The sequence below is a fragment of the Panthera onca genome, chromosome B3 (assembly GCF_046562875.1).
Source record: "Panthera onca isolate mPanOnc1 chromosome B3, mPanOnc1 haplotype 2, whole genome shotgun sequence".
Classification (NCBI taxonomy): Eukaryota; Metazoa; Chordata; class Mammalia; order Carnivora; family Felidae; genus Panthera; species Panthera onca.
The window spans coordinates 12,176,220-12,195,491 of NC_138344.1; the positions used below are offsets into that span (position 1 = coordinate 12,176,220).

Sequence of the window (19,272 nt, forward strand, 5' to 3'; positions counted from 1 at the left end):
AAGGTTGCAACTTGGCTGTACTCACGGCTCAGGTCCTGCTCTGGAAAGTTCTCGTCCTGGCCTGAGGCAGGGGCTGAGGGGGAGGTGGTTGGGGTGCAAGGACCCGCGCCAGCTCGGGGATCCAGAACCCAGAGGGCTGAGGGACCATCACCCTGGGTTTATCCTAACTCCCAAATAAACTTCTGAAATATATCCTTTGTGTGTTTGTGCGAACCCACGCTCCGCTCTGCCCCTTTCCCCAGAGCACAGAGAATAGAAGGCACCGGATGATGGAGCCGCTTCGTAGGGCAGACTCTGATTTCTTTCTGCGAAGGCTGACCTGAAATTCAAAGAAGCGTTATTACTTCATCCAATTTAAAACTCTGCCCGCTGCTGAATGAGCAAGCACCCAATTTCACCTTTGGAGGCAAATGGGAAGCTTTTTGTGTTGAAAGACAGAAGAAGAGAAAAGAGGATTTCTGGAGGATAATTGAATGGAAATCCCTTTAAGGTGCCAGAAAATGGCTTCCATCCAAAGGGATGAAACGAGGTCAAACCATGTTTGTTAAAAGTCTGGGGCATGAAAGCCTTAATTATTTCTTTGCAAAGTCGTGACTCTAACGACTTAGACAAAAGCTTCAAGAAGGTAGAAGCTGGGAGAAATTGCCCGTGGCTTCAGAGAAGGTGGAACCAGAGGAAGGCAGTGACTAGAGAACAATACTGTGTTAGCTGGGATTATTCCTCCAGATTTGGGGCCCCTGCCTCGGGTTTAGGATGGGATCTGGTAAAAGATGGCCTGACGGTGTGCCTAGAAGTGGGAGTTAGAGGGGACTGGGTCACGCTGACTGTGCAGGCTGGGAGAGCTGGGCTTGCTGGCCAAGGAGGCGAAGAAATAGTCCTTCCTTTTTTTTTTTTTTTTAATTTTTAGGGCGAGAAGAGAGAGAGGGAGGGAAAGAGAACGTTAAGGCCCGAACTCACGACCCTGGGATCATGACCTGAGCCGAAACCAAGCTCGACGGACGGAGCTACCCAGGCTCCCCTGTCCTTGCTTCTTAGACTGTGAGACTATGATTTCCCTTGGAGCAGAATGGCGAGCTGTGTAGTGATGCTCTTCGGATTTAGACAGACGCGTATTCGAATTGCCAGTCCTTCGTTTACTAGCCTTATGACCTTTGCCACGCTCCTTCTTCGTCACCTTCCTCCTTTGTGACATGAGGGAAATATCACCTGCCCCAGAGGGTGAAAATGCACTCAGGTAACGTGGGGTCTGGTACATAATAGACGCCCAGGGGAGTCAGTGCTCTGGGTTCCTTGTCATGCCTCTGCTTCGTTTGACTTCTGGGCAGGCTCCTTGCGGCCCACAGGGGCTCTGGCTCTTGAGCTTATGGTGGGTCCCTGATGCCCCGCGTTCTCATCCTTGCACGGCCCTTGGTTCTGTTGGCAAGGTTCAGGGGCGGCCACCTTCTTTTCATTTTTCCCTCCAGATCCTTGGCTACCTGTGTTCTGGCTTCCCTGTGGGAGTTTCCTAACCGTCAAGGATCCATAACCACCCCCAATATTAACAGGACGCTGGACTGACTCTACATTCCTGCCACCTTCCTATTCATTGAGATCCGGGGCAGTTTTTTTCTCCAGGGAAGAGGGCGCACTGGCTAAAACAATTCCTACTGTGCCCTTGGATGGTTTTGTGGCACATAGAACGCCCCCGTGAGTGTCTGCTTTGTATATATATTCTGTTCTGCAATGCAGCGGGGAGTGCTTTCTGCCTTCTCATCAGTCGCTTCTCATGGCAGGAACTGACAGTCCAGCCGAACCTTCTCCATGTGCCTCCTCTTACTGACTGACATGACAGCTCAGACCTGGGGTCCAGACAGTGTGTTGGGGTTCCTCAGTAATTCAGCTGTGGATTGACAGATCAGTGCATAGAGGGGTGCAGGGATCCCTCATGAGGAGCCGGGAGGCCTTTTTGAAAAGATTACCCAGCCTTGGGGCGCCTGGGTGGCTTAGTCGGTTAAGCATCTGACTTCCGCTCAGGTCTTTATCTCACGGCTTGTGGGTTCGAGCCCCGCATTGGGCTCTGTGCTGACGGCTCAGAGCCCGGAGCCTGCTTCGGATTCTCTGTCTCCCTCTCTGTCTGCCTTTCTCCCTTTCTCAAAAATAAATAAACAAAAACATATTCTTAAATTTAAAATTGAAAAGATTACCCAGCCCTGTTAAAAACAGGCACACGAAAGGTTTAAGCAGGAAAGCAGGCAAGATTTCCCAAACATGTTTAAGAGTAGATGATAAGCACAGCTTTTTAGGCTACTGTGAATTCAGAGACAAGAGCCTGTGCCTGGTTAGCTGCGTGGGGAAGAATTTCTACAGTACACACAGGCTTTGCAGGCATTGGTTTTCCTTGTCTGCCCTTAGGAAGTCAAATAGAGACCACCTTTTTTTCTGACAAGAATTGGCAAGAAATAACAACCATGTCCTACTTTCCCAAGGATTTCTGGGCAATTTGACTTTTTTTTTTTTGCTCATTTGAAGAGGCTACACACATTATCAGAGATAAGAATGCAAAAGTCGTCCTAGGGACGCCCTGGATTTCGTAGGAATCAGGTGTTGGACAGCCTGGAAGAGGAAATGTAGGATATTAGAGAAGCAACAGCCACTGGATATTCCAATTAAGTCCCTCCTTTGGGGGCCCAAAGGAAATCCATCTTTAATCCCTTGACTTGTCCTTTTTTTCTAAATTGGTAGAACTCCCCTCCTGAGGCAGGTTGAGTGCTGTATAAAAGAATGGCTTTTGGTGAATTCTGGAACATTGGAATTCAGTGCAGAATCTCAGAGGCCTCTGGAGTGGAGAATCCATTGAGGGAAGCCATGACAATGGTGCCATTACTCTTCTCTCTTACCCTCTCTTGCCAAGGTACATGTGACTAAGGAGTATTTGTATCAGTAAGATCTAGTGAAGCCTGATCATTGTTGGGTATAATCAACAGACCAGACAACAGGAAATGTCTGTCTTTCTTTTTCTATCAATTTACTCAATAAGAAATTTGAAAGCTGTTAACTAAAGTCTTCTGAGTGAGTCAGCCGTTATTGTGACCTTGCTGAAAATGGACCAGGCTGGTAAAAGGTGTGGCCATAAAATGTTGAGGCCGTTTTCATGGTCTTCAAGCGTGAAGCTAATCTGGATTTTGGTTAGTTGTCTAGGAATAGCATCGGATTTATGTTCACTAGTCTGTCTCGGTCAAGTCTAGCTGCTATAACAAAATACTGTAGATTGGATGGCTGGAACAACAGACATTTATTTTCTCATAGTTCTGGAGGCTAGAAGCCTGAGATCAGTGTATTAACATGGTCAGCTTCGTGGTGAGGGCTCGCTTCTTGGCTGGCAGATGGCCTTCTTGTTATGTCCCCACGTGGTGGAGAGAGAGAGAGCTCTGGTGTCTCTTCCTTTTATAAGGAGACTAATCCCATTACGGGGGCTCCGTCTTCATGACCTAATCTAAACCGAATTACTTCCCAAAGGTCCTACCTCCAAATATCATCCCATTGAGAAGTAGGGCTTCAATATATGAATTTTGGGAAGATGCCACCATGTAGATTCTACATGGCTTCTCAAACAACACTGTCTGGGATGTGGGACTTATTTGAAAAACTCACCGGTGACTGAACTGAACTCTATAGTGGAGTGGTAAACTTATATATGGTAAACCAGTTGTCTGTCATGGACTCATGAGCAAGAGACAAGAAGACGGAGAGAAGAAAGAAGGGCAGAGATGAGTCATTATTATCAAGTAATGATAATGGGCATGAACCCATTGGTGGGATCACTGAGCTGGCCCACATGAGGGACCTATCTTCTGCGTTTTCTTTTCTTAGCATCGTCTCTACCCAATGGGCTTTCAAATGTTAGTGCATTTTAGAATAGAGGGGCAAAGATATCTATACAAATTATGTGGGAATTGTTAGGACTCGGCCTAAGCGTGTGGAATACGTATAGGGCCATATCACAGAAATACAACACTCGCCTTCAAAACGGAGGTTTGGATTCATCGTCAGCTCTGACAACTTGTTGCCAACATATCCTCGTTCATGGAAGGGGGACAAGAAAGGTGGGCTCGGTTCCTAGAGTTATATAAAGAAAGAGGAGTGGGACGGTGCCGTGATTCCAGAAGATTGTCAGCGCGAGTCTGTAATACGTGACAATATTTTCTCTGGTTTGTGACAAGGAGGCAGAATCGGTGCATGCAGTAACAGGCCTGTTATGCAGTGGAGACAACTAACTCCAACCTCTCCCTACACTTTCATTTCTGAGGACATCCTTCCTCTCATGCTTTCTGCCTGTCAAAATCAAATCTACACACACCAAGATTCAAATAGTCCAGCCCCAAGATTCAGAAACTCTTGTTATGCCTCCCCTACTCTTGTTCTGCCTCATACCTTAGGCTGTAGGAAGGGAGAGAGAAGACACACACACACACACACACACACACACACACTCCTTTCTTGGTGAGGGAGGTATCTTAGTTTACTTTTTTGGTGATAATGTGTCCTTCCTTAGATAAAATGTGGGTGGTAGCAGAGGGCAGTGTCTGAGCAAGCCTGCAGGCCCTCCTGGAGAGTTTTTACTGAGGGACTAAGGAGCTTCCCAGAAAAGAGCTCTTTCTAAGGGCACGAGGGGACAGAGAAATGGCCTTGATATCATGACCAAGCTTCGGCCATTGGAAGGAAGCCAATACATTATACGTGGCCTGATGACTCTCATTTGGATTTGTCTATGGTCCAGCACCACAACGACCTATGTCTAGGTCTTCTGGAGACAGAGGGCTGTGAGTAAAGACTGAAATAGCTTGTTTTCACTAAAAATCTCGTTAAGCTCTACAGCACAGCTGTGCTGCTCTGATAAGCCTCCAGCAGCATTTAGCATAAAAAGAGGAAGGGGCATTTCCTTTTAATTTGCTGATCAGGTGAAGGAAACCAGTAGATATGGTCTACCCAGTAGGAGTGACAGTGATGGCTGCCAGGCTTGATCGTCCCCAGGAGGGACAGCATCCAAGGCACTGATGCAGGAAGCAATAGTTCTGGGCAGAAGTGGTTCATCTTGGTCACGGGGCACAGGGCAAGATGCATTGATACAGGACACAGCCTGGCAGGCAATGGTGGCCTCAACTTTGGGCATTCTTTTTTTTTTTAATTTTTTTTAACGTTTATTTATTTTTGAGACAGAGAGAGACAGAGCATGAACGGGGGAGGGTCAGAGAGAGAGGGAGACACAGAATCCGAAGCAGGCTCCAGGCTCTGAGCTGTCAGCACAGAGCCCAACGCGGGGCTCGAACTCACGGACCGTGAGATCATGACCTGAGCCGAAGTCGGACGCTTCACCGACTGAGCCACCCAGGCACCCCTCAACTTTGGGCATTCTTGAAGAGGTAAGGATAGAGTCATTCGTGTGTTTTTTGTGGGGGACTATATGTGATATGCACATTTTGGGTCTCCCTTGGCAGGGGACCCTGGCACATCAGGAGTTGGTGGGAAATAATCACTAAATATGGCGTGCTATTATTGACGTGAACATATTTTTCGATGCAGGGCTTTATGGGATCTGTGGGAAGTGGTAAGTAGTCAAGAGCAGCCTGCCATGGTCACCACTAATCCAGAGTTTGGGGAGAAGGTGAGATTTCAGGAGATTTCGGAAGACGGCAGAGTTAAGTGGGTTAGCAGAAGAAATGCATTTCCAGCCCCCAAGCACTGTTGTAGAGAGTGCTACAGTTTTTAGCCACATCTTTGCAGTCAGAGGTTATATGCTCATTTTGGAGCCTGTTAGAGATGATTCATCCAATACGAGGAAACCGTCGGTGGCCATCCTTGGCCTCTGGGGATTTGGATCAAGAGGGAGAGGCGGCCACTCTATCCCAGTGCTTGGGATGGAGAAAGCCTATACTGCACCATTTCCTGGGAAGCCACGGAAGAGTTCTGGACTAACAACAGCTGCTTCTAGAACCTTAAGGTCATTTCTACGATGGCCTTGACCAAGAAGCCTTCTTTTAGAGTGAGATTGAATTCAGAGATTCCTGATGATTTCTCTACTAAGGAGCATTTATTTCATTCAAGATTCTTTGTCTACCAGTCTTGTGTTTAGAAAGAGTCCCCTCCCCCACTAGCCATGCTATTTTGCTAACTATCTTCCTCAGTTTTATTTCAATAAGAGATACATCTCTCGTCTGCAGGCCTTTGATCTGTGTGAGCTTGCTAGTTATTCCAGATTGAGACGACAATGTGTTGGGCCAAAACAGAGAAATATGACAATGTCACCAGCCTGTGTAGCGCTCCTATGGGTCAAGGCATGGTTTTTATTAGCATTTTAAAAATGCCGAATATAGTTGTGAACATTCACCTTCTCTTCCTTTGAACCTCGAGCTGGGAACAAGCCCCCTTTTTTTTTTTTGAGGTTGTTCTGCCTCGTGGTCTGAGTGGGGGAAAGGACAAAGAGCTGAGAGGGATCCGTGTGTCCCATCCGGGGCCCTCCATGGTGGGGCGAGTTCCTGATGTACATCTAGCATTGCCACAATATTTGGAGGGATGGTCAACATGCTTGGCTGGCTTGGCCTTGAACTCACTGTGTTGTGTGGGGGCAATAATGGTCACTCCATGGGCACAGATGCCAGTGACCCTGTCGCTTGTCTTCCAGAGACGTTCCCAACCAGGTGAAGGGTGAGGCAGACAGAGGAGGGAAAGAGGCAAAAGAATGGGTGGGGAGAGGTGGCAAGATGGGGCGTGCGAGAGGCAAAGCCTGGAGCAGTTGCCAAGGAGGAAGAAGAAAGATGATCATGCGGACGTTGCTCTCAAATAATTGCAGTTACCAAGAAGGAAACCACAACCGATGACAGCAAATTATTGAGTGACAGAGTCAAAGATGCAAGCCGTAAGTGAAAAAAGCAGTGCAGGTCAGAGAGAGAGAGGGAGAGAGAGAGGGACAGAGAGAGAGAGAGAGAGAGAGAGGGAGGTGGGGGAGGGATGGGAAGGTGGTGTTTCTATTGAAGTGTCCATTCTCCCTTGTATTAGATCAAAGTGCTTTTACCTTTTCTTTGCTTTTCTACTTAGAGAAATAGAAACATAAGGCCACCTTGGTGGCCCAGTCAGGTGAGTGTCCGACTTTGGCTCAGGTCATGGTCTCACGGTTTGTGGGTTCGAGCCCCACATCCGGCTCTCTGCTATCAACCTGTCAGCGCTGAGCCTGCTTTGGATCCTCTGTCCCCATCTCTCTCTGCCCCTCCCCTGCTTATGCTCGCTCCCTCTCAGAAAAATAAATAAAACATTAAAAAAAAGAGACAACCCCCCCCAAAATATATATATTATAATTACAGAACAAAAATCCATGGCTATGTTTCATAATTTACCCAGATGATTTACTGTGGTTTTGGCCACCCCATTACATGCCCAACAGTGGTGAAATTCTTGTTTTGCCCTCAGTGGGAGGTTGGGGGATAGGAACATCTGCCCTCCCAGCCCCCCTCCTTGCTCTGTTCCTATTTCCTGGGCATTGAGGAGCAAGATTGCTGGTGGGGACAAGCGGCTTAACTTCCTAGTTGACGGGTTGTTTGTTGAACCAATGGCTCTTCTGTGGTGGCGCTCTGCCTCGTTCCCGGCTTCCCCTGGAGATCGGCTGTCTTTCTGTCACGGCTGCTTGGCTGACTGTGACTAGGGCAGGGAATCTTGGTTGGCACAAGAGGAGGAGATTGGGTGGGATGGAGCGTGGAGCCCTTCAACACTTTCCTCTGGGCCCTGGAGAGAAGAGTGTGGGGTCTGAGGACGAGGGTAGGGGGCCATGTGTTGCACCATAAAATCCTAGGAACGTTCCATCTGTACTGCAGACCTCAGAATACCTAGCGTGACAGTGTATATAAAATTTCTGGCTTATGCTTCTTAATACCAGTCTATAAAAATAACAGTCCAATTGGATGAGATCATGGCGAGGTTGCGTGGGGCCATATGCCGTGGGCCGAGTTGGTGCTGACGGATGTTTGGAGGCTTATGTCCTGGGGCTTGTTGGTTCGAGAAGAAGAGGTCAGAGGGTGGGGCTGGGGCCCTGAAGTAGGGGACAGAGAATGAGGAAGAGGATGAGCCTATCTTTTTTTCTCTTTAATTTTTTAAATGTTTTATTTATTTTTGAGACAGAAAGAGACAGAGCATGAGCAGGGGAGGGGCAGAGAGAGAGGGAGACACAGAATTGGAAGCAAGCTCCAGGCTCTGAGCCATCAGCACAGTGCCTGATGTGGGGCTTGAACTCACAAACCGCGAGATCATGACCTGAGCCAAAGTCGGACGCTCAACCGACTGAGCCACCCAGGCGCCCAAGGATGCTCCTATCTTAGCAGAAGAGAAGCTCATCAATTAAAGCATAATGAGGAAGGGGGAGGGTAATATTACCACTTATTGGGCATCGAATGTGCCAGAGAATGTTTATGTTGGCGTTTGGTCTCATTTAATCTTCTGTACAATAGGTCAGACTCTGTGAAGTTCCATTTTCCAAAGGAGATAAATTGAATTTAGACCTAAGTGAGTATCTGAGATTTGACTCAAGGCTATTAAGGGGGTAGAGACAATATTCAAGCTGGGGACTTCATGACCCTAAGGCTCTGATCACTGTTATGTGACAGGATATTCACTATGGGGTGAAGTCAGTTTTGTTGTGAATGTCTCGATGGCTGTTGGGAACTGTTCTAGGTGATTCTAGTCTACTGAACTGAGTGGTTGGCTTGGGATCCTGTGGGTGAAGCCTTTCTCATCTTTCTGGGATCCAGTGAGGTGCTATGGGCCTTACGGACAAATATGGTTGCTGTTGGGTCAGTCTGTTCAGGATGAATGACCAGTGACCAGGGCCGGTGGTCAGCCTCTGAGAAAGTACCTCAGCTTCCTCAGGGGGTAGTTCAGACAGATGCAGCTCTGACAGATGGATGTGTGCAGACAACTGACCAGGCTTGTCATGGCAGAAGGCGGAAGACCCTTTTGGCATGGTTGTGGAAGGATCCCTTCCTCTGAACAAGAGAGAGAGAGAAAGCAGGGGAGGAGCAGAGTGAGTGAGAAAGAGAGAATCCCAAGCAGGCTCCCCAGTGCCAGCACAGAGCCTGACACAGGCGTCGAACCCACAAACCATGAGATCACGACTGGAGCCGAAATCAAAAGTTGACTCTTGACTGAGCCACCCTGGCGCCCCCAAAGCAATTTTAGAACTGGGTCCCGGTGCATCTATATTATATTCCAATAAAAATATAGCAGCTCCTGACATCTTTTATGTCTCAGATGCTTTATATGCATGATGAATTTTAATTTTCACAACTCCCATGTCTGCTTGGTGGAATTGGCTCCCTTTTATGGAAGAGAAAACAGAGGCTCGGAGAGGACAAGTAAGCTGCCCAGAGCAATACTATGATTAAGCTGTTGATCTGTGATTTGAATTCCATCTGCCTGATTTGAGAAATTCTTTTCCAACAGTGTCTCTCCCATCTCACGGGGAACCGGGGAAGATCTTGTCTCCTTAAGTACCTTGGGTGTGCTTTGGTTAAAACGGGGTCCAAGATCGTATTTGTCACCAACTTAATAAATTATGTTGAGAATTTATTAGAAAATCTTGTATAATCCAACTGTGGAATGGCGCTGTTGCTTAAATTGGAAACAATTTTTTTTCTCTCTTCCTTGAAAGTGGCTCACATTTTTTAAAACAAAATCACATGTTTCAGAACAGCTTTATAGAGATATAATTCACCTACCGTACAATTCTCCCATTGAAAATGTCCAATTTAGTGGTTTCTCGTATGTTCGCAGGGGCGTACCGTCACCTCTGTGAACATACTAAACCACATTTCTATAATTTATGAACATTTTCATTTCCGTTAAATTTTTCTTAATGTTTATTTATTTTTGAGAGAGAGAGGGCAAGACAGAATGCGAGTGGGAGAGGGGCAGAGAGAGAGGGAGACACAGAATTGGAAGCAGGTTCCATGCTCTGAGCTGTCAGCGCAGAGCCCAATGCGGGGCTTGAACTCATGAACTGTGAGATCACGACCTGAGCTGAAGTCGGACGCTTAACCGACTGAGCCACTCAGACGCCCCTCATTTCCATTTTTAATTAGAGAAAAGAAGATAACATCAAATAAAACTGAGAGAAAGAGGACCTCTCCCTTTCTAGTCTCTGTGTGCTCAAGATACAGAGTAACAGTCACTATCCGCCTGTGCATATTGTTTTATATCTGCTTTTTTTAAGGTGACATTTCTCGTGTTGTTACCTTGCATTTATCAGTGACCCACCATATTCTCTCACGCTGATGGGCAATAATTTACTAACTCACCCCCTTTTGCTGAGCCATTAGGTTTTTTTTCCCCCATCATAAATAATGTTGCAGCGAGCATCTTTGCACATAAAGCTTATTTCACTGGTTGAATATATTTCTTGGGGTGGCGCTCCCAAGAGTGGGATTACTGAGTCAAAGGGTATCAGTATTCTATGTCCCTCTCTCCCTTCTCCCGTGCTTAGCCCTAAAGAGGTGGCTTTGTTTCACAAAATTAAAAAAAAAAAGTATAATATATATATAAGACGTTATACACAAGCAATCCTTCAATATTACCAAGGTTTAGCTCTCATGATATAAATCAGAGGCAGGCGAAAATCCGCGAGGTCAAACATCATCCATTTCTTGAGAACCAAGAAAGATTGTCCTTTATATGTCCCACCTGGTGATTTAAATAACTTTACCATTTCTCTTAGAAAATTATTCCCATGGAAAATGATTCCCTCAACCTCCTGACCTTTTATTGGTCGCTGTCAGCCTGGGGGCAGCACTTTGTTTCCAGCTGTTCTTAAAAGCTTCTTCTCCAGCTTTAACCCTTTCGCAGGGGTGACTGGGGGTGGGGGATGGGTGGGGGGGAAGGGTCACCTTACACATCTGTATCCCCACGACTTCAGGTCAGAGTGAGCCACACCGGACACATACAGTGGTGGCTGGGAAAAAAAAAATAGAACAACCCCAACTCGTTCTGTTGTAAATAGCAACCATTTGGGAAGTTCTGATGTGGGTGGATCTTTAGTGTCCATCCAAGAGGAGCTCCTAGCAGTGAGAGCGAAGGTGAATTACTGAGAGGAACTTGGTAAGGCTCACATGTATTCACCCCTGACGCCCCATCTTCCTGGAAGCACATTTGGAGTTTCAGGGTTTGTGACATTCTTTGACGTCACCTAAGACCATCCAGAATCCTTACCGGCTTTGTGAAATTCTGCGCGGGTTACTGTTTCTTCTCTCTGCTTTCCAGGGCACGCAGACAGCCTGCTTCAGGGTCTCCCCCAAGAACACTCAGCGCTTCCCTGCCTTGTTTTCTAGATGTCTTATCTTTCCTTCCATTTTTGCCACCCAGTCGGGGGTGTCCTAGGTGCTAACAGGGAGATGCCTGCGTTTCATCACAATAGCCATTGGATATTCCTCTTTTTGGACAGAAAAGGAGCCCTAAACCTGAGCTGGGTCAGGTGCACATGTAAAGCACAGATGGAGGGAGGGCTGACAGGCAGCCTCTGCTGGAGCCCCACTGGGGAGCCCGGTGGATGGCCCCGGAGGAAGGAGACTGAGCTGAGGGCTGGTCCAGGAGGCAGCAGCCAGGGTGGAGACCATGGTGTGAGCTCTGCGAAACCAGCTGTGTGCTTCTAGAACAACTCCCTGCGCTTCAGAGACATGGTGCTGGGCGTCTGCAGCCTGGAGGGGAAAGAAACCCTTCTGGAAGGGAACTACACCTGCTCTCCTTTGGAAGCGTGTGATTATCCCCAAAGGAACAGGAGGCCTTGGAGACCCGGAGAGAGACTGAGGGCTTCTCCACTGGATGCTCCCACCCGTGGCTGTGTGTTCTGGGGGAAGGTGCCTCCGCGTTCTAGGCCTGACTTTCTTCATTTGTTTGGGGACCCCTGTTTGCAAGGGTGAGAGCTGGTACGATCTCTGAGATCTACAAGCTATAAACCCCTTCTAGGGAGTTAATTGTTAACTCAATTGTAAACTGTTGGTGGCGGTGGGTGTGACCCCCTCCTGGGTGATTTGCATTTTATAACGCACTCCTAGGAGACCAGAATTCCTTGAAGACCCTAAAAGAATGGAGTCTTAATGGTGGCATGAAGTGAGTGTGTGTGTGTGTGTGTGTGTGTGTGTGTATGTGTGTGTGTGTGTGTGTGAGAGAGAGAGAGAGAGAGAGAGAGAGAGAGGGAGACAGGGTAGGGGAGGGAGAGAGAAAATGGGGGTGGGGAGGGAGGGAGAGAGAGGGTTTTGTTTAAAATTCCTCATATCTTGGGATGAGCACTGGGTGTTGTATGGAAACCAATTTGACAATAAATTTCATATATTGAAAAAATAAAATAACATTCCTCATATCTTCGATCTGTCCCAGCTATACTGAAAGGTGAGGATTTTATGACTCTTCTGTGATACTCAGACCCAGGGGACACTCATGGTGAGATGTGCAGGAACTTTTAAAAATATTTTGATTTAACTACAACAATTCCATAGGAGCTAACTGGGTATTAAGGCAGTGTGATCGTCATTTCATGGTTGTCTGGGGTTCTGGAAGTGTGGGAATACCAGATGGGGGCCAGGAGATTAGGTGATGCCTCAAGTCTCTTCAGTTGCACGAAGTGGCCCTGTGAGCCAGGTCTAGCGTGTATTCTCTCGTTTCTTACCCCTTATCTTTGCCACAGGGTCCCGCATGTGTTCACCGCCAGAACATAAGTGCCTCCAGGCTGAAGCTTGTCTGGCCGGTTCGCTGCTGGGAGCTACAGCCTGGCAGACAACAGGTGCTCAGTGACTTGTGGTCGACACCTGCTGTTATTATCTGCTTCACAGGTAAGACTCTTGAGACTCTGAGAAGTTCCTTCAGCTGGAGAGGGGTCCGTGCAGGCAGCTCTTGGATCTGTGGGGCCGGAAGGCCTCCCGGGTAGGTGGTCGCAGGACAGGCCGAGCTTGCCTCTGCTGCTGAGTGAGGGGTCTGAACCGGGCTTCCCTCCCTCTCCAGGCCAGGCTGTCTCGGCTGCTGGCCTTGGTAGCTCTTTAGGACAGAGTCTTTGAGGCTGAAAGTAAACCACCCCCCCCCACCTCGCAACCCAGCACCTCCCACCTCGCTTTCTCTGAGATGAAAAAAGCGAGCTTGTCATTTCAAAGAAAAGGACCGACAGTATGTCAGTGATATAATGATTCAAACTTTCAAGCAAATATGAGAATTTTGGAAGACTTACGTCCACCATCGCAAGCTTGATAGCTTCCCGACACTTCAAGACTCTTCTGATGAGGTTGGTAGTGATATAAACAAACGTGCCTTTTTTTGATACTGTGTAATGATATATGTCAACATACAGAAGATCTGTTCAGCTCTGTGAATTAATATTTCCCAAATGATCAACGAACAGTGCTGCAAAACCATACGTGGATAAAGATCCATTGAAAGTGCAAGATAGTCCAGTGAGATTTTACTGAACAGTATGCAGAAAGCTCATTGATATAATTTTGGATTCCGCGTTGCAAATAGCCCTTAGGAAACTACCATGTATGAGTTGTAGTGTATTATTAAAGAAGAATATCTAAAATTATCAACAAAGGCTATTAAAATACTCCTTTCTTTCCCGACTGTGTATCTTCATATACTTTAACCCAAACAATGCAGTACAACCAGTAGAATGCAGTATCCGATTGTCATTTACTAAGGGACACATTGAAAAAATTTGGAAAAAATGAAAACACAATGCTTCTCTCTGCACCAAATCACTTGTTTTAGAAAGTATTGTTATGTCTTGGGGTGCCTGGGTGGCTCAGTTGGTTAAGCATCTGACTCTTGATTTCAGCTCAGGTCACGATCTCGCGGGTCATGAATTTGAGCCCCCCACTGGGTGAGCTCCGTGTAATAAGACAGGATCCCAACAGTAAAAAAAAAATGGGCAGAGGACACAAACAGGTAATTTATATTAAAAAAACAACAACAACAGGCATATGAATAGTTGCTTGAACTCTATTAATCAGAGAAATACAAGTAAAAATGTAACATTACTTTATACGTACCATTGGCAAGGGTAGAGAACCATGTAATGACAAGTGGTGGAGGGGTGTGAGAACCGAGGAAACCCTTACTGGCAGTGAGAAAAGTACAGCCATTCTGGGAAGCAATCTACCAGTTGTGCTTTCGGTTAAATATACATGGTCCTTCTGACCTAGCAATCCTACTTTTTGGGTCTGTGAACAAAAGAAATTGTCACACAGTTGTTTGACCCATGTATACTTGCTTATCCCAAGCTGTGGTGGAAATAGGTGCTGGGAGCCTTCCAGGCGCCCCTCACTGTGGGTGGATTGGGACCAGGTGAATACACACTAGCGGATGTACATATGCCACGGGTCTGTCACAAAGAAAGTGCCAGGAGAAATGTGAAGGAAGCAGAAGTGACCCCATCACAATCTTATTTGTGTAACTTGAGATTATAGTCGTAGAGAGCAATTCATGTTTTGCAAGAAAACAAATGGTAAGGTCTTGTATGAGGTTTCTAGGGGTGCTAGAAAATATCACAGACTGAGTGGCCTAAAACAAGAGAAATTTATTCTCTTGTTCTAGAGGCCAGAAGTCTGAAATCAAAGTGTCGGTATGGTTGTTCTGGAGACTCTGAGAAAGAATCTATTCCATGACTCTCTCCTTGCTTCTGGTGGTGGTTGGTAATCTTTGGTGTTCTTTGGCTTGTGGATACATCACTCCGGTCTCTGCCTTTGTCTTCCTTCTGTGTGTGTCTGTGTCTTTCTCTGTGTCCACATTTCTCTCTTCTTATAAGGACACTGGTCATGTTGGATTTAAGGCCAACTGTGATCTAGGATGACCTGACTGTGGCTTGATTATAGCTGCAAAGAGCCTATTTTCAAATAAGGTCTGGGTAGACATGAATTTTTTGGTGGGGTAACTATTCAACTGAGTATATCCATCAGACATATGAGAATGGTTGGCCATATCAGGGAAGGGGATGAGAATGGGAAACGGTGGTAAATAGGTTTAAACAAGCAAGCAAACAAGAAGTAAACAAAAGATGGGCCTTTAGGGAATCAAGGATTGTCCACACAGTCAATCCCACAAGAAAGAAACTTCCTTGCATCAGTCTTGGCTCTAGATTCAGGAATACAACAGCGACAACAACTAACCCTAAATAAAGTGTCCCTTGAGAATTTTTAACTGCAATCTGGGCTTCGCATGGGTTTAGAGCGAGAATTTACACTGACTGCAAGATCCAAGGGACCACAAGAAGAGAAGTCATTGAGTTTGAGGTAGTAATGATTTGGGGGAACCTCCTGCCATTTGGCTTAAGTAAATACAAATGCTCTTGGAAGAAAAAAAAACCTCTTTATTCAGGTCTTAGAGAACTTCCAGAGATAGTTTCTTAAAAACCAAGAGGGATACATAGTGCATGGAACTTCTACACAGGTAGGGAAAGAAAATTAAGGCAAATTACAATCATTGTTAAAGATGGTAAACAGAGGGAAAAAAATAACTTGGAAAAAACAACTTACAGAAAGCACAAAAAGAGTAAAATGAATTTGAATATTTTAGTATTTACCATCTATATGTATATGTGCGCACGCACGCGTGTGTGTGTGTGTGTGTGTGCAGGTGTGTGTGTATATTCTAAACTTGGTTTGGACAGATTGTCAGAATGGCTTAAGCGTAAGTAAAAAACAGTGATATGCTTTTTAACTGAAACACCAGAACACATAAGCATAAACATGAAAAGATTTATTAGCAAATAGTCTGTAAAGGCTCATTCAAATAGCTCATTCACGGAGCTATATTCATGTCAGGCAGAATATGCTTTACAGTGAAAAGGTTTTACTAGAGTAAACCCAGAATGTAAGATTAAGTTAGATGGGAAATTAATGGTGTTCATTAGATTACAGAAATTAAGGAAGAAAAAGCATATACACTTTGCAATTGATATAGAGGAGTTATTCAATACAATTTAGCATTTATTCATGGTAAATATTCGCAGTGAAGTAGGAGAACTTTTAAAATCTGATAAAGGCACTTCCCTAAATAATCCATGGCAAGTCTCATACTTAATGATGAACCTTTAGAAACACTTTAAAATAAGAAGCAGAACAAGGATGCCTACTCAAGCTGCATCTTTTAAACTTTGTACTGCAATCCTAGACAAAGCAACAAATTAAATGAAATGAAGGAAGAACGTTATTACTTAGACATGAAATTCTATACAGAAAGCCTAAAAGATCCACAGGCAAATTATTAAAATTATTAATAGTTTCTGTGAATATAAAATGAACACAATTTAAGTTGCATTTCTAGGTAGCCATCAGAATATGTGATAGCATTTAAAACAAATAGAAATACGGTACCTGGGAGATAAATCTAAAACCAGATATGTAAGACTCTTGCAGATGAAATATATAAAAGTTCATTTAGGTCTTTAGATTGTGCAATTTGTTGGCATCTGCTCATAATATTCTCTTATTATTGCTTGTATTTCTGTGGTGTGGGTTGTGATCTCTCCTCTTTCATTCGTGACCTGATTTATTTGGGTCCTTTCCTTTTTCTTTTTGATAAATCTGGCTAGGGGTTTATCAATTTTGTTAGGTCTTTAAAAAATACCTAAGTAAATGAAAATACATACCATGTTAATGGATAGGATAATTGAATACCATAAGGGAGATAATGTTCCCCAAATTGGTCTATAACAATTCCAAATGGAATTTCCATTGGTGTATCACAAACTGAAGTTTTCAATAGAAGATCAAGGGACCGCCAAGGCCTCCCTGAAGAAGCACAAACTGGGGAGGATATTCACTGGATACAAAGATTTAAGATGAAGCTAGAATAATTAATATCTTGAGGATCCTCTTGGATGGGACCTTTGGCTGGCTCTTCCCCGCAAACAGCAACCACAAAACCCCACTTACCTTTGCCAGCTACCTGTGGAAGTAAACCTTGGTCCAGTGCTGGGCCACCAGGCAGGGAGGATGAATCATGGCCTTTCATCCTTAGTCTCTCCCCAGGAAGGTGTAGACGCCAATCCCTATGACTCCTAAATGCTCCGTGTTAACACTTAAACATTTTTTTAAAATGTTTATTTACATGTGTGTGTGAAAGAGAGAGCGAGAGAGAGAGAGAGAGAGTGGAGAAGGGGCACAGAGAGAGGGAGAGAGAGAATCCTAAGCAGGCTCTGTGCTGTCAGTGCAGAGCCCAACACAGGACTCGATCCCACGAACCGTGAGATCATGACCTGAGCTGAAATCAAGAGTCAGACGCTCAACCGCGGGAGCCACCCGGGTGCCCCTGTGTTAATGTTTTTGAAGTTTCTTCACGCAGCTTGAGATCAAGCGACAGAGCCCACATACTGTGGAGGTGTGTGGGAACCCCTACAGCCCAGCTCAACTCCTCTGAAGAAACTTTCTCTCTCTTGCCACCTTTTGAAGGAAGGAGGTGGGTGACCGGCCCTTGCAGGCAGAGGTGGCATTCTGCCTCCTGCACGCACAGCCTGCTATGTCCACCACATGACTTCGTGATGGGGGCGCCCAGCGTCACTGCTGTTTTCAGCTTTTCAGGCCCCTCGGGGTCCTGCCCAAACAGAAAACTCTGAGACAAAAAGGAAGAGTTGCATATCGTGTGCTATTACAGTGGTTCTAAAATAGTTGGGGCTGTGACGAACGGGACCAGAGCAACTCCTGCTGACTGCTCATCTCTGTTTCCTTTGCGTGTGCCTTTTTTGCTCGGCGGGGACAGTGGTTATTTATCAGCAGAAATCACTGAACGTATTGAAGCACGGAATTAGGGGTTGTGCTGGGCTCGTCTTCAAGTGACGGTGATTTGTGGCCTGCATCAAGAGAAATGGCGAGTGCTGAGGCCCAGGCTCGGGAGGATGTGACAGATATGGATCTGAATTTCGGCTCTAAGCAATCCAGCTGTAGAGCTTGTGTTACTTAACTTTTCTGAGCCTCAGTTTTCTTATTTGTTAAATGAGGACTGTGACGCCCCCTTGCAGGGACATGTGTGACACTTTCAAAGCCCAGAATAGAGGGCTGAGGTTGTGAAGTGGTGGCTTAAGGCATCATCTTCTCTTTCCTTTGCTAAGCCTGGAAGAGAGCAAAGGTGTGTGTGTGTGTGTGTGTGTGTGTGTGTGTACATGTTCTTCTGTTTGTGTCTGTGGGTCTGTATGACTCTGTTTCTCTCTATTCCCTATGTACTGCACATAAACAGTATCAGATAGCAGTTATGGTAACAGACGGGGATATTGGCCAACTAAAGTTACAAGAGAGTGGCTTTTGCCTTTGTTTTAGACCATACCTGCTGAAGCTCACCTTCTATGATAAGGAATCCCTGATACCCCTACCTTCCTCTTCCCTATTTGCTGGCAGCAGCTTAGCATCTGGGTCCTACGTGTTGGAAGTGATAGATTACCCTTTCTGTGCATGAGCGCAAGAGAAATAGGTGGAGAGAGGGAGGGACGAGCACTGAGGAAAAGTTACTAAAACAAACACTCCTGGAGTGTCCTACTGCTTTCTTGGGACTCTGGGCATTGTAACCCTGGGATGTTTCCTCTCCTAAGGAGAAGGCTTCCGGGATTGAGTGAACAGAATTTTTTTTTTTTACTGCAATTTCACGGCTCTCCTTTGGTGGGTGTGATGTCTTAATATCTTGGGGGTATTTGAGCCTTAAAGAGCACTTCCCCGATAAGACTTGTTCTACCCCCTTCCCTGAATCAGACACTTCTCTCAATGCAATTGCCTTACTTTGGACCTAGGCTGAGATCTATCTCCAGACTTCTTGTCCAGCTGCATGAAGGCAGCAATGGTCACGAAGCATCAAGGGACAAGTGGGGTGATTCCCGTGAGTGAGAAGCATGGCATCCATGTGAAGGGCTGACATGAAGAGGGCACAGGTCCCCATGGAGACGCGTTGGGAGCCCCTCATCCAGAAAACCAGCTACAGAGGAAGGAACCACAGGGAGATGGTCTAAGGAAGGGATTTGGATGATCAGAGCTCTCTACAGATGACAAGGCTAACATCAAGAGGCAAACGTTTCCTTACTGGATGTGAACAAAAATGACATGGGGACCATGTAGTGGAGCTATGGTAGGAGGGTCCCAATTGTCAGATGAGATGCTGGCTCAAGTAGTTTTATATTTCCTATCAACTCTGGAGGGCATGGATTCTAGGGTCTGGTGTTATTCTCGCCCTGTCCCCATTCAGGACCTCATGGCCTTTTCTTCAGTCTTTGTGGGATGGTTTTGGCCGGATCCTATT

General features: G+C 45.9%; 1 long non-coding RNA gene across 2 annotated transcripts in view; it reads right to left on the reverse strand.

Moving 5' to 3' along the window:
- Positions 1 to 15,735: 15,735 nt before the first annotated feature.
- Positions 15,736 to 19,272, reverse strand: part of LOC132668742 (uncharacterized) — a 30,743-nt gene continuing 27,206 nt past the window's right edge. The window contains exons 3-4 of one of the 2 annotated variants that reach the window (XR_013556428.2): positions 18,759 to 18,951; positions 15,736 to 17,586 (exon numbers count right to left, since the gene is read on the reverse strand). This is a non-coding gene — a long non-coding RNA (uncharacterized LOC132668742). Of the gene's footprint in view, positions 18,952 to 19,272 lie in introns of both variants that reach the window. The other variant, XR_009605741.3, reaches the window with a different exon arrangement.